Here is a 24,302-nt window from a genome sequence, read left to right on the forward strand (position 1 = left end):
GAGTCTTAAAAACCAAGGCGGAATTGGTGCTGACCCCCGACTTCCTCCTGTAATAACGAATATTCCTTCATCCAAGGACACAAAAATAACGGGGGTGGGGAGGATGGAGGCGGGGGAGGGAGGTGGGTTTGGCTGGTGTGGGGTGGAGGGATGGGGACAAAATGCAGACAACTGTAATTGAATAACAATAAAATTTTTTTAATAAAAAATAATAAATAATTTTTTTTCTAAAAAAAAAAAAATTAACAGGGGTGCCCTGTCTGGCTTATGTGGAGATTCATTTCCAATATACCATTTTACTTCTAATGTTTAATAATTATTCATGAAAAAATAATTATGTATGAAAATACACAATATACTAAATGCTTTATATTAACTAGGCACTAATAATAACTTTAAAGGTAATATTCAACCCAGAAGAAAATATTTTAACATTTAGAACACTTTATAGTCCCAGGAAATTAAATAAAATTAAAATTTTAATTTCTGTACACATTTTGGTTGACGATACATAATTCATGAGGCAGAATTCTGTCCGGAAGGCAACTGTAAGTTAAGTTCAAGGACAAAAAGGAAAAGTGTGAAATTTCTGACTGTAAAAGAAGAGCTTGTTCTTTCTTTCTTTTTCTCTTTTACACGGGACCGTGGCGGGCAGCAGGTCGCAGAGCAGGTGGACTGCATGAGACACTTCACAGGAAGGGTGTGCCAGCTGTTTGAAAATGTCAGTATTCACGACACACCACGAATTCTATCCTTTGCAATGACTGGAACTTTCGAGGAGAAGTTTGAGATGTCTCCTTGAAAATGCACTACAGGGTATATAATTTCTCACTTTTCAAAGGGGCAGGCGGTGCTCCACCACTGCTTCCCTCTGCCGCTCCTGGGCTGCTGTGTGCCGTTAGGTGCGGACCCGGCGGGTACCTGTTTTGTGAAGCAGGAGCTGAGGGAACCCCGGCGCCCAAAGGAAGGAGTCCAGAAGGAGAACAGTGATGATGCCAATCTGAAGGTGGCGGGCAGGCTGGCTCTGTGGTGCAGTGTGAGACTACGAGGCATGTACCTCTTAGCAAACTAAGGAAAGTGTGCTGTGAACGGCAGGGTTTGTCAGACGGACCCGATCCCGATTTTGGGGAGGGGCCGCCAATGAAACAGACACACCGGCACACCTGGGCGTGGAGGATGAAGACAGATTCGGTGTGTTCCAGCAGCAGACGGGGTGCCCACTAAAGAGGGAGCCTGCTACTGGACTCCGGAGCCCTGCTCCTCCAGCCCAGGAAGACGCTCTCACTCAGAACACTGCGAGTGGGTTCCACCCCAGCCTGACTCCCACAGGAAAGTGTTTCCCACCCCTCATTTCCCCGCCCCCATTCCTTTGTTCTACATCACATTTCCGACGCATGTGCACGAGCACGTGCATGTTTTCAACTAGAAGGCCGGTGGTGTGTTTTCATGGACATCGAACAGAGAGGGGCCGGGGGAAACCCTGGCTTCTTCGCTCCGATAGCGGCACGCCCACTCAGCTCTTATGTCTGCGTTCCAGCAAGCTATTGGGCTCTCACTGCTTAACAAAAAAAAGAACACCTGCCCTGGCTGGTGTGGTCCAGAGGATTGAACACAGGCTTTCGAACCAAAGGGTCACCAGTTCGATTCCCAGTCAGGGCAAATGGGTTGCAGGCCAAGTCCCCAGCAGGGGGCACGAGAGAGGCAACCACACATTGACATTTCTCTCCCTCTCTTTCTCCTTCCCTTCCCCTCTCTCTAAAAATAAATAAATAAAATCTTAAAATAAAACCCACCACATCATTCCTTACATACCTTGTTTGACTGGAGAATTTTAATGCTTTTCACTTATCATTGTAAAAGCAAGGACGATTTTATAACTTTTTGTACGTAGCCGTCACACGGAGGGCGCTCTGTCTTTGAGTAAGGAAAAGTTACTTGGAAGTGCTAGACAAGCACTGTGGAGCCGGAAGCAAGCTCGGGCGAGCGTACCCAGGCCCCTCGCAACAACCACAGGCCACCGCGGTCACTGTCACTACTAACTGTTCCACACGCGCGGCTGTTGTGGGGCTCCTGGGGCCCAGGCTGTGCAGACCCCCCTACACAGAGGTCCTAGCATCAGGCCAACTTGGGGTCCACCTGGGGCTCCGCACCTACCACCTGGGTGATGACAGCCTCCTTTGAGCCACCTCTGTAAAACGGGGAGAGGACACCACCTGCCTCTGTCCCAAGGGCCACATCCCAGCCCAGGGCCTGCCACCACCTGCTCCTTTCTGTCAGGGGAACAGTAGCTGGAGAGCAGCAAGGACAGTCACAGATGGGCTTCCGCTGGTGGTCCTGGGTGAGCGACCAGCATCTCAGTGTAGACTGTGTGTGGGGACCTGGGCCAGTGGAGGTCTGGGTGTGCGAATGGGAGTGAGCACATGGGGGGACGGGGTACACGACCAGGGTGAAGGGAATGAACTCAAGGCGGGGAGGTGTGTGTGACAGAGAAAAGAGAGGGAGCTTTCAGAACAGCTCATGCGACCTCTCTCAAGCCAGGGGCCAGACTTGTGGTTCAGGACACGAGGTCCGGGTGGGAATGGAGGGCTGGGAGCGAGGGGTACCGAGGGAGGGCCAGGACAAAACAAGACGGAGGACTGCACTGGGCTGACGGCCAGCAAGTCCCCAGACGTCTTCCGGACACTTCGCATTCATCATGTCCAAAAGTGACCTCAGCTCCCCGCATGCTCGTTCCTCCTCCTGGGTCCATCCTGTTCCCAGGCCGGAGACCTGGGGCTCAGGTGTTCTCCTCCCCCACAGCCTCTCAACCACATGTCTCATCCTTTGTGCCTGTTGGATGTCTCTCCCACACCCTCTTCCCCTGTCCCGGTCCAGGCTCCATCCCAGCCCTGACCAACGTCCCCTCCCTGAGGTCCCTATCCAGGGACTTCTGTCCCTCCCATCACTGTGTGTTCCCTCAGAGCACCCATCACGACTGGACCAATTCTGTCATTCAATCGCTGTCTGCGCGCTGTCTCCCACATGGGAGTGTGAGCCCCCTGAGGACAGAGCCCGGGGTGGTCGCAGTGACTGCTGTGTCCCCAGTGCTGTCTGTCCAGTACCAAGCCAGGCACAGAGATGATGCTCAGGACACCTGTTGAGTATCAGTAGGTCCCCGCCAAGCCTCAGCCTCGCAACTACCGTCGGTGCGGCAGTCGGGGTTTGGTTAGGAGACAACCACCCAAACCAAGAAACCACCACCGTCTTCGCTGACACAGGGCGTGAAAACAAAGCGCACAGACTGTAGCATTGGGAGTCAAAGTCACCTGCGCCCGGCCCCGACCCTTGGACCAACCTCCAACACACCCCCAGTCTCCCCCATCAGCCTTCTCCCCTCGCATCGCCTCCCCAGCATCTGATCAGAGCGCACGCCGCTCATCTCTGCTTGAGCTCTTCAACCGGAAATCTGCCTGTGTCCACACCGTCGTTCTCTGCAGACGAGGGCTCTGCCCCGTGCAGTCTGTCCGCCCCTCCCTGCTGCGCCCCCATTTCTACAGGTGACTTGTACACACTTCTTCTTCTTCTTCTTTTTTTGCGTCACAACAATGTAAGTACTTTTTGCTGATTCAGTTATAATAATGACACCGTATATACTGGAAACACGGAGGGGACGGTGCCAAGTCCTCGTCCACAGCAGCATGAAATAATGGATGTCAGGGTTTATACATCAAGAAACAGTAAAAGTTCGTTACTCAGGAGCACAAGAGAAAGTGCCCAAAGAAACAGCTTGAAACATGTCAAACGTCCTGCTTGTGGGGAAGAGGCCCGGGCAGGGAAACACAGGCAGAGGGTGTGCTGTTTCACAACAAGCCTTTAGGTATCACGTTATTTTTAATTGTATAATTACTTTAATAAGTAATTTAAAATTTGTGTAAGAGAGGAAACTCATACAGTCAATGGATTATAGTTAATGACACATCCAATACTGTAGAAAAAATCCGTGATTCAGGGAAATCAGTTCATGGGATTCTCCCAAGACTGGGAGTCACAGACGGTAAGCAAAAGGAGCAGTGAGCTGGGTGGGGGGTGCCTGCTGAACAGGAGCTGCTGAAGGGAAGAGCAGGGCACACACAGCAAAAGCCATCGGCAAAGACACTGCAGGAGGCCGTCCCATGGGCTACCAAAGGCTCCAGTGCAGCCTGGAAGGGCTGACCATCAGGGAAAGATAAGAAAAGAAACCCACATGGAGGGCACCCAGCCGCTCTCCCACACCACTAAATGCCAGCAGAGAGCGGGATGCTGGGGAACACGACCCCGCTGGGCCGGGCCCTCGCGCATGAACGCGTGATGACAGACAGGAGGGCAGGTGGAGGGGGGAAGAAAGAAAGCCAGCCACCCACAGGATGCTGCCTGCAGTCTGAGAGTACAAGGTAGCGACCCCAATATTCCACATCACCCGGGACATCCCCCAAACACGAGTATTCAGAAAGTACTGTAGCCACTCCCGTCCTTAAAAATCAATGTGTAAATAAATTACCACAGAACTCCAGCCTCTGGAGGGAGTAGTAACGGAAACTGTGGTAAGTAATGTAAACAATACAACAAGTCTCACAACTAATTAGAGAGTGAGAAAATGTAATGTGCAAACAAGATACTGAATAAACTGAGATCTCAAATCCAGATTCACAAGCAATTTTTTAAAATGTGAAGAAATGCAAATGCCTGATAAGCTCATGAAAGAAAGTTCAACTTCACTAGCAATTGATAAAGCCGTCACCAATGATGGAATTTATGAGTTACAGAGCTGACAAGGGTTAAACCGCGAGCAGAGTCTGCAAGGGTCTGAGGGTTGAGCCGATGCTGGACACTGTAAACCTGGGCTCTGGGGGTGCAGCCTGCACATTCCAGAGCACCACGTATGTGTACATTATGACACCCCCCCATTTTACCTCTCGGGACTTATCTTATGGAAAATAAGTGGCTTACTGCTCAAGGGCCCGTGCAAACAGATGCTGCCAGCACTGGTTTTTACAGTAGTAAAAACTGGGCAGCCATCTGAATACCCAAGGGAATTCTTTGACACATTCTCAACAGATTGATTTACCATTTGAGGTGCTGCTACGGAAAGTTTATGGTTGCAGTAACCAAAAAGTAGAATTCTCATTTCTTTCTTTAAAATTTTATTTATTGATGGGGGTTAGGGGGAGAGAAACATTGCTTTGTTGTTCCACTTAGTTAAACATTCATTCATTGGTTGATTCTTGTAGGTGCCCTGACCAGGGATTGAACCCCGCAACCTTGGCCTATTGGGATGATGCCCTAACCAACCGAGCTACCCAGCCAGGGCAGAATTCCCTCTTCTCCATCATTAAAAAGAGAGGAAGCACCCTGGCTGATGTGGCTCAGAGGGCTGGGCGACGTCCTGCAGACCAAGAAGATCACTCACTGGTTTGATTCCTGGTTCAGGGCACGTGGCTGGGTTGTGGGTTTGGGGGGCATGTGAGAGGCAACCAATGATGTTTCTCTAGAATTTTGATGTTTCTCTCCCTCTTTCTTCCTGCATTCTCCTCTCTAAAAAAATAAATAAATACATAAATAAATAAATAAAATCTTTTTGAAAAAAAGAGAGAAGTACACACTCTCTCTAGCACACCCTGCTCTGCCTTTCTTCAGATGTGTAGCTTTGCTTTCTTTCTTCTAAGCTCTAAGGGTTCCCACGAGACTTACAACCAGGGGAACAGTGGGCAGCGGCAGTTCCTTCCAGGCTCACCCCTGAACCCGTCTCCAAGGGCCCCTCCTTTTTTATTGCTGTTCATGTGCAGTTGTCTCCATTCCCCCCACCCCTCTCCCGCACCCCAGCAAGGGAGCTTCTTTTGACTCTGTAACTTGTTTCCTAGGTCCATGCAGCCCAGAATGCTCCCTGCTGCTTCTGTGACTTCCTAAAAGGCCAGGGCAGCTCTTTGCAGCAGCGCCGAGCGTACTTTCGGTTGGCTTGGTCACAAACTTCCTCTTGCACTGCTTCGGGTTGGAGACAGCAGCACCGGGAGCCAGGGGTTCCGGTTCTGCGGTCACTGGCCCATCGTTCTGAATGTGGCCTTGCTCGCAGGCACCTAACTTGCCACCTTTGATGAGCTCCAGCCTCTATGTCTCACGCAGCTGCTCCAGGAAGCTGTTGTAGAAGCTCTCTGCCTGCTTCCGTGGGCACTGCCACGTGGGCTCGGGGCCCTTGAGGACACACCGGTGACTGAACTGGCTGACACACAGCACCTAGTACTATCCGTCCGTCACACTCTTCGACTGGTGCTTCCCAGTCTCATCTTCAAACACACGTAAGTTTACAATCTTTCAGACCATGTGCTCCGGTTTGTTCCTTCTGTGTATCTTTCAGGGAAATCTCTAGCCGCACTCAGACACCCTGTCCAGTGGCACTTATCTGCTCTCCCTGAACTCTGCCACTGGCCCAGGTGACACGCTGCACCTCACAGAGGTGGCTGGTGGCTCTTTTCACTGTCTGCCTCAGCTCCCGACATGGCCAGGGAAGAAACTAGTGCCCCTGACTCCCCCAGCCTCATGCCAAGGCCAGGCCATCCTTTCACATTATGGGGATTTATTTATTTTTTAAGATTGTATTTATTTATTTTTAGAGATGGGAAGGGACGGAGAAAGAGAAAGAGAGATACATAGAGAAACATCCATGTAAGAGATACATTGATCAGTTGCCTCTCACACGCCCCCAGTGGGGGACCTGGCCCACAACCCAGGAATGTGTCCCAGATGGGAATCAAACCAGTGACCTTTCAGTTCACAGGCTGGCGCTCAATCCACTGAGCCACACCAGCTCAGGGCATGTCATGGGGATTTAATAGGCAGGCTGTTCAGTGGCTATAACGAGGCCCCTTGTACTTCCGTGGAAACGTTGCTCGGTGTGACTGATGAGCCTGAGCTAGTGCTGAGCCCCCTGCAGTGCTGTTTAAGAAGGGGGTGGCTGGAGGGCAGCACCCTCCGCACCGGCATCAGAGGGCTTCTCTGTTCTTAGTCCCATCGAGCCCCTCCAATGCCCCCGTCGGTTTGCTCTCAGCGGGACAAGGATTTTCTGGAATGCGTTGGTCTTCGCTCACACAGTAACTCTAAAATGGCAGGATTTCTTTTTCTGGCTGCTTGTCAATTTTCCCCTTGGTGCCAGGCAGACGCGGTACTTCGTGTGAGGAGGGCTCGCCTGTGGCTTGGGCAGGAAAGAGCAGGGTTCTCTCAATCAACTTCCTTTTTGGGGTTTTGCTATTTTGATATATAAAAAAAACCTGCTTCTGCTTGCTGCAGCCTGCTCAGTCCCTGGGGTGGGGTGGGGAGGTGGAACGCAGGCAGAGGAGGAGGGGTGGGGGTAGCGCTGGTGGTGACCATTCAGGATGGGGCTGGCGTTGGCCTTGCTGGGCTGGCAGCCACACTGTTTCCTTGTGGCTTCCTGAGCTGGGTCGCAGGTGGCCATGCCGCTGGGGGCCTGGGGAGACTCCGAGTGCTCTGCAGGCCCCAGCACTGTAGCTGTGATGGGGAGAGGGGGCTCTCTGGAAAAGCAGCTCACCTGGCAATGACCAAGGTGGGCCCTGGGGAGACCAGGGGGGTGGAAGACGGCTTCCCCCAGACACTCGGCACTTCCTTTGGAAGTGCTGGTTCTTAAAACTGCCGATTTTGTCCCATTAGTGGGTAATGAAATCAATGCAGCGGCACAAGCCAGCATCAGAAAAGGACTGAGATACAATAGAAGGGTCTGGGAGTGAGAGCTGTGGTTGTCCTCGGGGCGAGAAAAGTGCCAGGGATCACTGTTGTTTGCAGTGGACTCTGTTGTGCTGCCGTCCAGGGAACTTCTACAAGACTGGGGGTGTCGGGGGTGTGGAGGGCAGGCTTTTGGCAAGTTTCGTGTGTGTGTTTAACTCGTCAACTGAGGAACGACGTACCAAAAAATGCACCAAGCTTAAGTTCAGCCCCACGACTTCTAACATTTGTATATGCCGGGGGTGCTCAGCTGGGGACAATTTTGCTCCCTGCCAGCAGCACCCCCAAGTTTTGACAACCAAAATGTCTTCGGACATTACCGATGTCCCCAGGTGGGAGAGGCATGGGGCTTTCCCCGCATGGATATGCAATCGCACCATTTGTTGAAATGACTGTCCTTTCCGCGCTGGGCAGCAGGGGCGCCTCCGCTGGAAATCAGCATGCGTGTGCGGGCCTAGCCCTGGACAGCGCACTCCGCCCCGCTGCCTGCTCGCCAGTCCTGGCTCCAGTCCTGCACTGGCGCGGCTGCTGCGGTTTCACAGTCAGTCGTGAATCTGACAGAGCAAGTCTCCGAGCTCTGTTCTTCCTTAAAACCTTCTATTCTAGGACCTCGGCATTTCCATATACATTTTAGAATGTACTTGTTCCTAACAACAACAAAACCTTGCCAGGGTGTTTACTGGTATCGCGCTGAATGTACAGCTCGATTGGGAGAGTCGTACCAACACTATTCGGTCTCCCACCCAGGGGTGGGGTAACACAGCTCCACTTTTAGACAGGCATTCTTCCTCTCAGTGCTATCTGACGGTTTCAGGGTACTTGCATATCTTTTGTCAAATGCATTCCTAGATATTTGAGGGGTTTTGATGCTATTGTGAATGGTTTTTAAATTTTATTTTGCAATCCTGGCCGCTGTGGCTCAGTGGATTGAGTGCCAGCCTGTGAACCAAAGGGTCACAGGTTCGATTCCCAATTGGGGCACAGGCCTGGGTTGCCGGCCAGGTCCCCAGTGGGGGGGCGTGTGAGAGGCAACCACACACTGATGTTTCCTTCTCTTCCTCCCTCCCTTCCCCTCTAAAAGTAAATTAATAAAATCTTTACAAAAGTAAATAAAATTTATTTTCCAATTGTTTGTTGGTAGCACATAAAAATACAACTGATTTTTGTACATTGATCTTATACCTAGCAACCGTGCTGAAAATCATTTACAGGGTAGTGCAAAAGTAGGTTTACAGTTGTTTGTATGGAAAATAATACAGTAATCAATAAAAAACAGAAAAATAAACTGAGCTCTGCACGCTCACAAGTGCAAACCTACCTTTGCACCGCCCTGCATTTATTTTCACAGCTTGCCTGTGGGCTCTTCTGGCGTATTTATGCACACAGTCACATTATCAGTCAATAATCGCTTTAACTCTTGCCCAATCTTTACGCTTTTAATTAGCTGATTATTATTTTTGCCTTATCACACCAGCTACAAGCTCCAATATTATGCTGCTTAGAAAAGGTCATACTATCTTATTCCGAGCACTGAAGGAATGTGTTCGTTTTAACTTTACATATAAATATGGTATTAACTGAACTCTTTTGGTAAGATACCCTTTGTAGTATTAAAGAAGTTCCTTTTCCCCCCCTCACCTTAGGACTTTTTTTCACTGTTTTAGAGACAAAGGAAGGGAGAGGAAGGGAGTGGGGGGGAGAGAGAGGGAGAGAAAGAGAAACAGCGACATGAGAAAGAAACATTGATTGGCTGCCTTCCATAAAGGCCCCAACTGGGAATTGAACCCGGGACTCTTTGGTCCACAAGATGATACTCCAACCAACTGAGCCACACGGGCCAGGGCAAGAGGTTCCTTTGTGTTCCTAGTTTTGGGAGAGCTTTTATCATGAATAGCGGTTGGACTTCATCAAATGCTTTCCCCATATAACGTGGCTTTTCTCCTGTATGCTATTCCTGCAGTGAGTGGGGGTATGGGAAAGGACCAGGCACCTCTCACCACCACTGGAAACACACCTAGACACACACACACAATGGCTGCTTCCTTGTAAAATAAAGGGAATGCATTCCTAACACGCACCATCACTCAACGGTGAGCTGTGAAATGAGTCATGTAATTATACTGCTTACTAACCGCACACTTATGTAGCCCAGGACGGTGAAAGGTCCGTGACAGAACGCTGCGTATGACACAGCTAGTAATGGGGACTGTTCACTACTGAGAGGGGAGTGTGGTGGTTGTTTTTCTTTTCTTTCTTTCTTTATTTAAAGACTTTATTTAATTATTTTTAGACAGAGGGGGAGGGAGGGAGAAAGAGAAGGAGAGAAGCATCAGGGTGTGGTTGCTTCTCACGTATCCCTTACTAGGGACCTGGCCTGGAAACCTAGGCATGTGACCTGACTGGGAATCGAACTGGCGACCCCTTTGGTTCACAGGCCTGCGCTCAATCCACTGAGCCACACCAGTCAGGGTTGTTGATGCTTTTAATATGGGAGGAGAGTAAAAGCACTAAACCCTTGTCTCCCATATTAGGAAGTCAATAGGTAATAATAGGTAATAAAACATGGTGGGAAAATTTTAGGAACTAGAGTGTAAGTGCCTTATTTAGAAATAACGTGGCAAGTGCCCAAAAACAGCTACAGGAGTTCAAGTGGTTTCCTGTGGAGAGCAGAAACTGAGGTGGCAAAGGAGATGACTAGGTTTTCTTCTTGTTACCATAAATCAGAGACATATTTGGCTCTTTACGTACTTGTGCTCCTTGACAAAATTAAAAATTAACATGATTTTAAAAATACATAAGAAGCCCTGGCTGATATAGCTCAGTGGATTGAGTTCAGGCTGCAAACCAAAGGGTCACCGGTTCGATTCCCAGTCAAGTCACATACCTGGGTTGCAGGCCAAGTCTCCAATAGGGGGCGTGCGAGAGGCAAGCACACATTGATGTTTTTCTTCCTCTCTTTCTCCCTCTCTTTAAAAATAAATAAAATCTTTAAAATAAATAATAAATAAGAAAAATAAAAACACATAAGCACATCAACAATACTGTTATAACTCTGTGTGGTGTCAGGTGCGTACCTAAAATTCCAGGGGATCACTTTGTACAGTATACAATTGTCTAACCGCTATTCCGTGCACCTGAAACTAATACAACATTACACCGAATGCAAACTGTAACTGAAAAATAAAATAAACCCCCCCACACATAAGTACATTTAAACAAACTTGTCCAAGCCAGAAATGTAAGCACTGCTTTTGGGTTTCTAGGCCTCTGCCTTGATCTCTGGCCTGGGTTCCCCTGCTGCCCCCGCCCCATGCCCCTTCCACATGTGAAGTCACCATTATTAAAGTAAATGTAAGACCAAAGTACTCTCCTGCGTAAAGTCCTTCAAGGGTTTCTATTGCTTTTAGGTCACAGTCTCGATTCCTTAAAATGACCTGAAGGTCCCATACAATCAGCGTATCTTTTCCCACTACCGCCCCCACACACGAGGAATTATTTTCAGTGTTCAAAATATTCCGTACTTTCTTCATATATGCACTTCTTTGGTCCAAGGCTCAGCTCAGTGTCCCCTCCTCTATGAAACCCTCTCTGATCCTTAAGCTAGGCCAGGTGTCCCCTGAGGGCTGTCGTGGCCTCCTGGGCTCTATAGCCCGGTCCTGCCCACTTGGGGCTACCGCTGTGTAGGGACCACTCTGCTTCCCCCCACCCCAGACTTCGCGTCCTAGGACGGCAGGGCAGAGCTGGGCTCAGTGGGGCAATCAGGGAGGGTGAATAAAGAAATAAATGAAGGAAACACACCGAAAACTGACCTTTGGTTATTACTGAACACTGGGATATGGGCGCTCTATTTTTTTTCTTTTCTGCATTTAATTTTTTTTTTTTACAATAAACACAGACTGCCCCTCTATTTTTAAAAATAAGGAAAAATGCGCCCTGGCCAAGTATCTCAGTGGGTTACAGCACTGTCCTGATAGCCCAGGTTGTGGGTTCCGTCCCTGGTCAGGGCACACACAAGAATCAACTGATGAACGCATACCTGAGTGGAACAACAGATCAATGCTTCTTCCCCTCTCCTTTCCTCTCCCCCCCCAACTTCCTTCTCTCTCTCTCTCTCTCTCAAATCAATAAATTAAAAAAAAATTAAATAAATAAAAATAAACCACAGTTCTGATTTTAGGAATTTATCACCTTCTCCAAGAAAGGAAGTAGGGATTCACAAAAAGATTTGGATACCAGAGGAATGGACCCTTCTCCCCACATTATGGGTCCATTTCAGGAGCTTTCTTCGGTTTTCAGGGCAGGGACCTGCTCTGCACTGGGCTGTCGGGGGTGAACCCTGAGCACTCACAACCCAGAGGGGCTGGCTGGCCTGCAGGACCAGCGGGACTCACAAGGAGGGGTGTGTATGGGGGACTTCTAGGATGAGAAGTGAGTGGTGCATGACACCAACTGGTGACTCCCAGGGTTTCTATGGCAATGTGATAAGGTCACTTTGAATAATCCTTATGAGGGTTCTGGGGAAGTTATTCAGGAAGTATCTCAATTGGGAGCTGAGGAGCCTTTGGATATTCCTCAGGAAGCTTCACTGCTGCAGAGCGTGTGTGCCCACCAGGAGACCTGCAGGGCGACCTGTGGGGAGCAGGCTACCAGCACCACTGTAATGGGACCAACGGCCGGCTCAGCTTGGAGGACCTGGCTGCTCACCTTCCCAGGTACTGGGACCCAAGGCCCTGCACCCAGCCCCTCACCCAGGGCCCCCTGCACCCAGCCCCTCACTCTCTTCTCTCTTGAAGCCTTATGCCTTCTGCTGTGGCCATTCTCTAATGGATCGCCGGTGCCTTCCTCACCCTCCTGGAGCCAAGAACCCAGGGGTGAGTACAGGGAGAGGATCTTCTGAGGGAGGCAAACGAGTGAGTGGGTTGGTGGTAGCACAGCCTCCCCAGTGGGACTTTTTAAGCTTCAGGTCTGTGATCATAAGTTGCAAAATCAATCTGGTGTGTTATGACCAGCATTTCTTTAAAGATACAGAATTCTAAGATGTTTAACTCCATTTACATAAAATTCTATAAAATGCAAACTGACCTCTAGCAGACCAGGGGCTGCCTGGGGGTTGGGGAGTGGGAGGGGCTGTGACTACAAGGAGCACTGGAGACACTTTGTGGGTGCTGGATGTGCTCGTTCTCTAGACTGTGGGGATGGCTTCATGGGTGGCCGTGTCCACTCGAATTTACCAGATTGTACACTTTAAATAGAACCGGATAGACTAAGTACCGCAGGAAGGAAGAGGGAGTGGGCGTCAGCCAGGTGAAGTGACAAACACCACAGGAGATGAGGAAGGGTGGAGGGTCTCAAGACGGTCTCAGGCTGGAACCCCACCTTCTGGCTCTGCCAGGCTCAGGCTGAGATGTTGCTGGCCCCCAGGCAAGGTGCTGGTGGTCCAACCAGAGGCGTGGAGACGCTGTGGCAGCGTGGCCCTGGACCCCAAGGATGGCATGTGGAGCTGCTGTGGGCTCCACTACCCCTTCCATCGTGGCTCCCAGAGGTGCTGTTCAACCAACATGAACGGGTTCCAGGTCATTCCCAAGGACAATAGCAAGTCTGAATATGACGACTGCAGGAAATATAACAGGAAGGACCTCTAAGCTCCAGGAAGCCATCCTTCGCTGCCCTGAATCCCCCCCACCCTCAGTCCACCCTTTCCTCCTAAGCCTTCACTCTGAGAACTTGGGAATTATCCAGTGGCTCCTTCTTTCCAAGAGTCTAAGTTATGGGCCACAGGTTCCCACAGTGTGAAGTCAGGTAAGTCACCTCCTACTTCTAGGCCTTCAGCTCCTTGTCTGCAAAACAGACGAAATCAGAGAAGCTGCCAGCTCTGCTTGAGGGGGAGGATGAGGGCCCAATGGCCAGAGAAGATGAGGCCTGCAATTCTGGAACCCCTCACCCGGAATCCTCCTTGTGGAAGGGGAGATTTCTTTCTGCTAGCAAGTGAGTGGGCTGAGCTAACGGCCTCATGTGGCTGAGTTTACCCCAAAGCGGTGCAGGAACTTCTCTCTGTACCTTCTCCTTCCTAGCAATTCTCCTGAGCTGCAGGCCCCTCCCCGGGTCGTCCTCCCAGCACCCAAGAGGCAACAGGTCCAAGAGGGGAAAGATGGACATTCAAGGACATTTGCAGCAATGGGTTCAAGAGTGGTGAGCCGTGGGAAACTGTGCCTGCTGGAAGAGGACTCCCAGTTCGTGCACGTGACAGTCCTGTGACTAGGCCTTCCCATGCCATGAGGCTGGGAAGCTCTCGAGGCTGGGAAGCTCTCGAGGCTACTGCCCCCCCACCCCCCCGCGGCCCTGCCATACAGACCCCGGATGTGAGCTTCAGTTGGCCGATGAGGTGCATCGCCCAAGATACGCAAGGCAGAAGGAGCAAGACAAGGCTCCAAACTGCAGCTTCGGTTCTGCTGGCGAGGGTGGGCTGGGGATGCTGGGATTTTCCAAAGTGAACTTTCACCGTCGTATCACCCACAGCACGGGTGCCGTAGCTTCTCAGCCCCGGGCGGTATTTGGTCAACATGTTTGTCAACACACAACTTGAGTGGGCAGCCTCAAAGGCAGGGGCTCCCCTGGGGGTCAGTTCTGTGGCTTCATTCCCAGATCTAGCCAAGAGCTGCTTCATCCAGCCCTTCCCATGACTGGGCAAGCCTCAGGCTCTGCATTAAGTGCTTCCTGCCCCATTTATTTTGAAATGCATAAAAGATGAGATAGAAGGATGGATGGTCAGAGGGGTGGACCAATGGATGGAAGCGTGACCAAGTGAGTACGGTAAAATGTTGGCGGGAGTATCTTCGCGTAGGAATGTGGATGTATTTTAATGTAACATTTTTTCAACGTTGCTACATATTTAAAAATGTTCATAATAAAGTGTTGAGGGGAAAATTCCTTTCTTAAAAGAGCCGGAATGTTTTCTCTTCCCTATAGCTTAACTGTGATGATGCGGTTACCTCAGAAATGACAGCTTTCCATGGCCCACGTGGCAAGTGGCCCTCAATACCACAGGGGAGCTGAGCAGCTATCTTGGCCTCGGCTGGGTGCCCAGCACAGTGGAGAAGTCTCTCCCCAGAAATGAGGCAGAACTGTGTGCAATGCTAAGGGAAGGCTCCAAGAATAGGGTCCTCCAGAGTCACTGGGCCTCTGAGTCCCCTGCGGCCTGAGATGCGGTGGGAAGAACTGCCTCAGCCCCCTCCAGCAGGAGAACCTGCTGGCTGACAGGCAGTGCTGGGATCCAGGTGCTCCCAGGCTGAGGTCCAACAACACCCCCTCTCCAGACCTCAGTTTCCTCCTCTAAAAAATGGGTTTAGTAGCCCTGGCTGGTGTGGCTCAGTGGATTGAGTGGGAGCCTGCAAAACAAAGGGTCACCAGTTTGATTCCCAGTCCAGGCACATGCCTGGGGTGTGGGCCAGGTCCCCAGCAGGAGGCCCACGAGAGGCAACCACACATTGATGTTTCGCTCCCTCTCTCCCTCCCTTCCCCCCTCTAAAAATAAATTTTTAAAAAATCTTAAAAAAAAATAAAATGGGTTTATTGATAATCCTCACCCATAGGGTTGTATGAGACCCAGCAAGACTGTGTCTGGCTCCATCCGAAGGTCCAGGGCCAGGCAGCCATTGTTGTTGTGAATTAGCCCAGGGATCGGGCCGCTGAGTCTCAGCCCTGAGAGCTGTCACCTGCTGCCAGGGAAGATGACAGAAAACACGCTGGGGTGCGCTCCCAGAGCTCTGGCAGATGAGGTCCCGGTGAGCAGCCCCCAGAGGCTCCTGTCCTCCTGTGACTGCCAAGATCACAGTCTCGGTGGGGCCTAGACTCAGGCGCAGTCTCTGCCCCCACGGTGAGCCTCGTGTCCCGCACCAGGAGAGTGACGGTGACACAGCCCCCAGGAAGGAGGGACAGCTCTGCTTACAGTAGATTTGTAATTAATAACGGAGAAGGCAAATGTCACAGCGATCACTGCTGCAGGCACGATCCACTGATGGGCGCAGAAGGGACTGGGCGACCCCTAGCTGGTGGGGCGCAGCTGGTTGGGCATCGCCCCACAGACCCAAAGGTCACCGCACATGCCTGGGTTGCGGGTTCAGTCCCTGATCAGGGAGCATGCAAGAGGCAACTAATTGATGTTTCTCTCTCGCATCGATGTTTCTATACCTCTCTTTCTCCCTCCTTTCCCCTCTCTTTTAATAAAAAAAAATAAAAATAAATATTTTTAAAAAGGAGTGGGCAAAAGTTTGAGGAGAAATAGGGTTTTTGTGTAGTCTTAAGGTATCTTCCCCAAGATATATATTAACTACAAAGGGAAAAATACTAACTTTACAATAAGCGAACCTAGCACACGTCACCCTAAACATGTGACCAAGGTCAACATGACCAAAAACAAAACACAGGGACGTCACGAACGCCCGACGTGCACCAAGAAGGGCACAGCATCATTCCTGTGGTGCTCCTGCCAAAGACGCGGTGCCTCTTTCTGGTCACAAGAAAGCATCAGACACTCACCTCGAAGGACCGTCTGCAGCACGGGGGCAAGCACAAGGCCCGAGTGGGCCGGATCCGGCCCTCCACCTTGTTTCTACCCAGCAGCAGCGCTGAGCTCCTTGCCCCTAGTTAAGGAGTAGTTACATTTACACAGTCCCAAAATGACACGTGGCCCTTTGAAGGCAACCAAGAGGCTGATGTAGCCCCCGGTGAAAATGAGTCTGACAGCCCTGGTCTACAGAATAACTAACCCGTACTCTTCAGAAGGGTCAAGGTCATGAAAGACAAAGAAAGACTGAGATGTGGTCACAGATGAAAGGGCACTAAAGCTACATGACCACGAAGTGCAGCGTGGGGCGCGGGAGAGGAAAGGGCATGGGGTGGAAACGCTGCTGTCCTCCGCGCCAGGTCTGCGGCTGCGTTCACAGTGCTGCACCCACGCTCCTTCCCGGGGTCCTCCTGCTGCACCTGCCAAGAGGCCACCCCGGGAGAAGTGGGGTGAAAGGCATGCGGAAACTTGGCACTGTTTCAACTTCTCTGTGAATCTAATCTTAGTTCAAAGAAAACATAAAAAGAGCATCACCTCAGACGGCGAGACTGGGAGGAAACGGACCGTCCCAAACACAGCTGCTGCCCTGAGTCAGGAACCCTGCGCCCGGAGACTGATGCCAAATTTACCAGCCCCCGTCCTGCACCGCCCCCCAGCCCCCGGTTGTGCAAAGCCTGCCTGACACATTAGTCCCGCAGCGTTGTTCACAACAACCATAAAAAGGCCAGGGAAGACCCTGGGAGACTACCTACAGGCTCATAAATTACAGTAATTCTGGCAGCGGCTGAAGTTCGAGGTTAAGGAAGGTCCTAACTTGCTGACAGACCACTCCCTCCGGGAGGACGTGGTCAGTGAGAAGCGGGACTGGCACCAAGTCTGCCGTTGGCTACATTCATGGCAAAAAGGGGAGGGGCAAGGTGCATAATGGCACCTACTTTGAAATGCAGTTTTCGGGTGTTTTCCCTCCTAGAAAACTGTGCAAGATAACCGCGAACATAAAAGGGGCTACACACACAGCAGTCTGATGGTAAATTCCTAACTGGCGATGGCAGGGAGTCACGTCCCGGGCTCACAGCTTCCTTAGCGAGGGCCAGGCTTTGCCCTATGCGAGGCCTTTCCACTGTTCTCGTGCACCTTGAAATGCCAGCGTCATTCCTTTCCCAGACTCCTCAGAGGCAGGGGTTTCACTGCCCCCACGAGAGCACTTGCGCGGGGGTTGCTGCTCGTTACCTATTTGCCCGCACATCACCTTTGTTACTGTGAACATCAAACGTTAGCCACCCCGTACCCTCGAATGCGAGAGATGTGCGCATCTCTCCATTTCGTTTTTACCTGATCTCAGAGCTTTCCCCACTTTGCTTTCTCCTGCCTCCTCAATCTACCGCCCACAGATTTGCTGGGACCTCTCTTACATCTTCTCCCTTGATTCTAACTGTTCAACACGAACTGCTGAACCGCCATTCTCTGGAGAATCCTCTCTCTCTGCTGAGACCTCGCTTCTGGGCAGGTCTTCAGGTTGGTTCGAATAAACTCCTATCAAATGTTTCCACAGGGCTGCATGTCTCTTGTAGACCTGGAAAGAAAATAGGATGGACCCCTACCTCATACCTGACACTGCAAATAAATTCCAGACGCGTCAAAGACTTAAACAGGCGCACAAACGTACGACCGAGATTACTACAAGAAAACACAAGAGAAATCACTTGTAATCTAGAAACAGTCTTTCTAAAGATGCCACAAAACTCGAAAGTCATAAAAGAAAGGATGAATAGATCTAAGTTAAAAAAGAAAAGGTTTTACATGATAAACACGCACTGACAAAGTCAAATGACAATGCTGGAAAAAAGATTTGCTAATTTCCTTACAGAAAGAGCTCCTACAAATTAATTAAAGAAAGACCACAACGACTTGCTAGAAAAAGGGGCCAATGCCACAAAGAGATCACTGCTACAACAGTCAAATGGCTCTTAAAAAGTTGAGGGGACAGCCAACTTCATCTACAAGGAAATGCAGGAGTTGATCTCCATCTCTCAGATTAGCAAAAAGCAACAAGTGTCTCAGCCCAGCACATGGGCAGTGGGAAGGGCCTCACTGCTGGGGGCCAGGAGCTGACCCAGCCTGGCTGGTGTGGTTCAGTGGATTGAGCACTGGCCTGTGAATGGAAAGGTCGCCGGTTAGATTCCCAGTCAGGGCACAAGCCTGGGCTGCAGGCCAGGTCCCCAGCTGGGGGTGTGCAAAAGGCAACCACACATTGAGGTCTCTCTCCCCCTTTTCCCTCCCTTCCCCTCTCTCTAAAAATAACAAATAAAATCTTAAAAAAAAAAAAAAAAAAAGGAGGTGATCCGACCGATATCGCAGAGTGATACCCCTGCATGGGCGTCAAATTCCCACCCCTCCCATCTCGCTGCCCCTGAACACTCTCAACACATTCTGAAAAAATGATGCACCCTCTTTATATATTTTGAAGCTGTCATAGCTATTTTTTCACCCTAAGTTTAAATAATTGCAAAGAGCATAAATTCTGGCATATGATATTGACATTTGAAAGCAAATCTGTTGTCACTCTTAAGCATACGTGAAGGGGACATAGAAATTTAACATGTTCCATCATTAATTTAAAAAACACATCAACCAGCTTTCTGTAACAGTTTGCATCGTTACTTGCTCTTCTTGAAGTTCAAACTATATTTTACTCTCTCTACAAAGTTTTATCCTAACAGAACATATTTTCATACTCAAATACCTTATTATACTTCTCTGAAACAGAAAATGTGTCTATAAATGAAAGCCAAAATTTTCATTTCTTGGGACCTTACTTAAAAATGTTCTCAGATTGAGTTACCACTGGTTACTATTAGTATATCAGGGATCAGAACGTCATGTTACACGATTTGATGCATAACTATTGAACATGAAAAGTAAAATTGTGATCAAAATGCGTGCCTTAGTGAGGCGGGCTGGGGAAAACGCCCCTGCCGTCAACATTGCAAACTGTTCCTTTGTGACCTTGGAGATTTTTACACCTGGCGCACCATCCTATGGCCAGGAAGGGGGAATAGATTTGCCTCCTTTTTTCCCACTACACTCCTCCCGTAATTTCTTTTCCTGGGAGGAGAGCCAGGAAAAGACCCAGCAGATGCCTCAGGCAAGCCAGGTGAGGTTGGAGATCTTGCAGGGTAGGTGTGTGGGGGGATGGATGGGGCGCACGTGTCCCTCAGCATTAAGGCCGCCTGCCCAGTGCCACGTAGACTGGACACTGACAGCAGCATTCCCTGGGAGAGTGCAACCCAGAAATAATAACCTGGTCCATCCATGCAATGAACTGACCGCTACGACAAAGAACGCGAGAGCTACAAATGTGTGACCCAGATGTTGGGAAGGTGTGCCGCTAAGAGGAAAAAGCCTGGGCACAATACAGAGTGAACCGTACGCTACCACACCTGTGATTAACATACGCACACCTACAGTGTACCTGACTGTGCACAAAACACTTCTGGAAAATGGTGGGGGGTGCCTTTGGTGGCTCCCCGTCTGACCTCTGACCTCCTCCTTTCCCACTCACCCCCTGCCCTAGCCACAGCAGCTAGGCCTTCTCACCATTCCTCGAACCCAGTAGGCATTTCCTAGTCTCAGGGCCTCTGCACTCACTGTGCCTTCCGCCTACAGCACTTTCTGCAAGTATCCACACTTCCTCATTTTGCTAGGTCTCCAGGCTAAGATTTCTCTCCTCAGAGAGGCCTTCCTCAACCCAACCTGACAGAGCACGTGCCTTCTCCCATCACATCTGTCTTTCCTCCCTGCTTCGTGTTTTCCTCACTACCTAACGCAAAATATAGTTTGCTTTCTTGTCTTGTTGGTTATCTGTCTCCCGTCAGGAAAACCTCAACTCTGTAAGGGGAGCAGACCTAGATCTCTCTTTAAACAGCTGCAGCCCCAGTGCCTGGCAAGTAGCAGACACTCATAATAGTTCTTAAGGAGCACAGACAGAAGGAAGACAGGCAGGCAGGGAGGGATGGAACACATATGCAGTCTTCCTCATATTCGCTTCCACACCATCTGAGGTTTTCTACGGTCTGCATTCTTACTGACAATAGTGGAATTAAATTAGAAACCGATAACAATAAGGCCCTGATACAGTTCGATAAGGAATCTACAAAGGCCCTAATATTTGGAAATGAGACAACACACTTCTACATAATCTGTGGGTTCAAGAAGATACCACGAGTGAAACCAGGAAGGGTACGGAACTGAATGACAATGAAGAGACTCCGGGTCAAGTTTTATGGGGCACATCTAAAGTACTGTCTGGAGGGAATTTATGTTGTATTTCAATGTTCGTATAAAAAAAGATGAAAGATTTAAAGACAATAATCTGAGATTCTACCTTATTAAAAAGGAGCAAATTAAACCCAAAGTTAATAGAAGAAATAATAAGGATAAGAGCAGAAACCAATGAAATATCAAACAGATAAATGACAGGAAAACAGCAAAGCCAAAAGATGATCCTTTGAAACACACGCTGATAGACCACTACCAGGATTAGTGATCAAGAATAAAGAAAAATGAGCCCTGGCTGGTGTAGCTCAGTGGATTGAGCACAGGCCTGCGAACCAAAGGGTTGCTGGTTTGATTCCGAGTCAGGGCGCATGTCTGGGTTGCGGGCCAGGTCCACAGAAGGGGGCACGTGAGAGGCAACCACACATTGATGTTTCTCTCTCTCTCTTTCTCCCTCCCTACCCCTCTCTAAAGATAAATAAATAAAATCTTAAAAGAAAAAGTTTATAAAAAATTAAAAAAGGAATAAAGAAAAAAGAGAACATAAATTACCATTATTTAGAAATGAAAGAGGAAACATCACTACATATCCTAGAAATATTAAAAAGATGCCAAAGGAATATTATAAACAGCTTTATACCAATAAATTTAGCAACTTATATGAAATGCCATGTACCTTGAAAAATATAATTTATAAAAATTGATACAAGAAGAAATAGAAAATCGGAGTAGTCCCATAACTACTAAGGAGACCGAATCCACTGTTGAACGCTACAAGCCTAAATGGACACTTATGTCAAATATTTAAGGAAGGAATCATTTCGACTTTATACAAAATCTTACAGAGAGTAAAGGATGAGGGAACATTTTCCCATAGTTTTATGAGACCAGCAAAATCATGATATTAAAACCTGACAAAGGCACTACTAGAAAAAATTACAGAATACGTCACTTGTGACCACTACAAAAATCTTTAGGAAAATATTAGCAAGTATAATCAGGATTTACCTAGAAATACAAGATTGGTTTAGCCCTGGCTGGTGTGGCTCAGTGGATTGAGCGCTGGCCTGCAAACCAAAGGGTTGCTGGTTCAATTCCCAGTCAGGGCGTATGTGTGAAAGGCAACCACACATTGATGTTTCTCTCCCTCTCTTTCTCTGTCTCTTCCCCTCCCTCTGAAAATAAATAAAACCTTAAAAAAGCTCTGGTGGTATCGCTCAGTGGATTGAGCGCCAGCCTGTGAACCGAAGGGTTGCTGGTTCAATTCCCAGTCAGGGCACATGCTTGGGTTGTAGGCCAGGTCCAATAAATAAAATCTTTTATTAAAAACAACAACAACGAAAAAACCTTTAAAAAAAAAAAGACTGGTTTAATATTCTTTTTAAAAATCAGTAATTTAAATTCACAGTAGTAACAGAATGGAGATCAGTGGGCCTGCGAGGTGGCCCCCAGCAATCTGTGCCCTGGTACCTACACCCGTGTACAGTCCCTTACTAAAAAGGAGCAAATCAAACCCAACACGGTGCCACGGTCGGTCTGTGTGATCAACCGAATACGGCAGCAGTGGCAGCACGCCACTTCCAGTTACGTTATGAAGACGCTGCCTCTTGGGTCTCGGTCCCTTTCATTCTCGGGTCCCCCTCTTTGGGGGAAGCCAGCCGCCTGGACATGAGCGGCCCTACAGAGAGGTCCGCGCGGAGGGTGACGCAGCCCTCCCTCCGGCCAGCTGCCAGCAAAGAACGCGCTCTGCCAATACCCTTGCAGGTGCGTTGCCTGGGGAGGGGCCTCCGGCGCCACACTCCTCGGCCAGAGCCACTCAACAAAGCTGCTCCTTAGTTCCTGATCCTCAGGACCCGGGTTTACAATCAATGCTCTTTATTATCGTAATTAATTCTCACAACAAATGTTCATTTATTATCACATGGCAAAGTGCTCAACATCACCATTCATCATAGAAAAGCACGTGAGTTGCCATTTTCTGCCACCTGGAGTGGCTAAAATTACACGATGAAAATATTAAATATAGGCAAAGATGTGCGGCAACTGGAGCCTCACTGGAAAACAACGGACTGTGGGCTGGGGGCAGGAGGAGGGGTGTAAGGGGGATAAATGGTAATGCGGAAAAAACACAATTAAAAAAAGAAAACTCCTTAGTAGTTTCTTACAAAATTAAACATACCTTGACCGTATAACCCAGAAACGTTACACGCAGCATAAATAATAAGCAGTGGCCGGTCCTGGAACTGGGTAGTCGGAGGGTCCCAGTGGACCAGCTCAAATGTGGGCATCAGGAATTTCTCAACTCAGTATGTGTGACCTTGAGCAAAACGTTTTACTTTAATGTTTTATTGGTGTTTAACATATAGCAGGGAAATGCACTTATCGTAAATGCAGTCTGCTGAGTTCACAAACAACCCATCCACGCGGCCAGCTCCCAGATGGAGAAACACCCCCAGCCCACCACCAGCGCAGCCCCTGCCCTGTCCCACCCTCGGACTGGCCAATCAGAGCACTGCTTTCCTTGGGCTACAGGGATTGGCTCAGGGATGGGGATGCCACCTAAGCTGAGATCCCGCCTGGAAATTCGGGTGGAACTACTGGGAAGGACTGCTCTATGCCCTGGAGTCCCTAGGCAAGTAACTAACACCCTTAAATGTGAGCTCCACCAGCCCTGGCCGATTGGCTCGGTTGTTGGAGCGTCATCTGGTATACCAAAGCGTTGTGGGTTTGATCCCTGGTTGGGATGCGGGTGCGCACAGGACGCAACCACTTGATGTTTTTCTGTCTTTCTGTATCTCTCCCTCCCGTCCTCTCTCACTAAATCAATAAACATATTCTCCGGTGAGGATTAAAATAAAAGGGCAGCTCCATGAGAACAGGGAGCTTTGTCTGTTTTGTGACTACTGAGTTAGTCACACTTCCTAGACCAGTTCCTGACACACAGCAGGCACTAAATAAAGATTTTCTGAATGAGTGAATTATACAGCCCCTTAATGGACTGAAGCACATCCCTGTCCCAGAAAAAAATCCCACCTCTCAGCCCTGGCCAGTGTGGCTCAGTGGTTGGAGCATCATCCCGTAAACCAGAAGGTCATGGGTTCGATTATCAGTGAGTTAGGGGGAAAAACCCCCCACCTCTACACCCCACCCAGACTTGGAGAAAACAGCTCAACTCAGTACAGACGGCATCTGGGAATTTGAGAGGCACAAGGGAAGTAGCTAACAGAGGCTAAGAATTTAGTGTGCCCTGGAGTAGGGTAGTCCTAGGTTCAAGTCCTGGCTCTGCTACTTACTTATGATGTGACCTTGGGCAAGTTTCTCAACCTCTCTGCATCTCCAGTTCCTGTTTTTTCAAATAGGGACCATACACCCTGGCTTGCAGGGATGTTGGCACATTCAAGGCTTGTGTATGAATTGATGTCTAGTGGGAGACTCACTGTGGCTGCCTGCAGAGAACAGAAACGGGGGTGAACACTGGGGTGCACACTGGAACTAGGTGACTGGCTCTAGCTCCATCATTTAGCACGCACGCGCCCTAAGGTGGGCAGGCACTTAACAGCTCTGCTCGGTTTCTCATTTCTTCATCCACTAAAGTGGTGTTAATGCTGGCAATGTGGTAAGAACAAATGTAAGGACTACAACAGCTATAGTGCTTATGACTATTATCGCTACTTTATAGTATTCTTTGCTGTCTTATTTATTCCCCTGTCATTAGACT

General features: G+C 49.3%; 2 protein-coding genes and 1 long non-coding RNA gene across 3 annotated transcripts in view; 1 reads left to right on the top strand and 2 right to left on the bottom strand.

Annotated features, from left to right (window-relative positions):
- The window catches only part of OPA3 (outer mitochondrial membrane lipid metabolism regulator OPA3), a 62,052-nt gene that overhangs the window by 27,080 nt on the left and 10,670 nt on the right, over positions 1-24,302 (bottom strand). The gene's annotated exons all lie outside the window — the stretch shown is intronic.
- LOC128779655 (optic atrophy 3 protein-like) overlaps positions 1-24,302 on the bottom strand; it is a 39,014-nt gene that overhangs the window by 3,937 nt on the left and 10,775 nt on the right. The gene's annotated exons all lie outside the window — the stretch shown is intronic.
- On the top strand, positions 5,871-14,658 carry LOC128779656 (uncharacterized). The gene is made up of 4 exons (XR_008425730.2): positions 5,871-6,308; positions 12,323-12,458; positions 12,540-12,617; positions 13,168-14,658. It is a non-coding gene; the product is annotated as an uncharacterized lncRNA (long non-coding RNA).

Source organism: Desmodus rotundus, chromosome 12 (assembly GCF_022682495.2).
Source record: "Desmodus rotundus isolate HL8 chromosome 12, HLdesRot8A.1, whole genome shotgun sequence".
Classification (NCBI taxonomy): domain Eukaryota; kingdom Metazoa; phylum Chordata; class Mammalia; order Chiroptera; family Phyllostomidae; genus Desmodus; species Desmodus rotundus.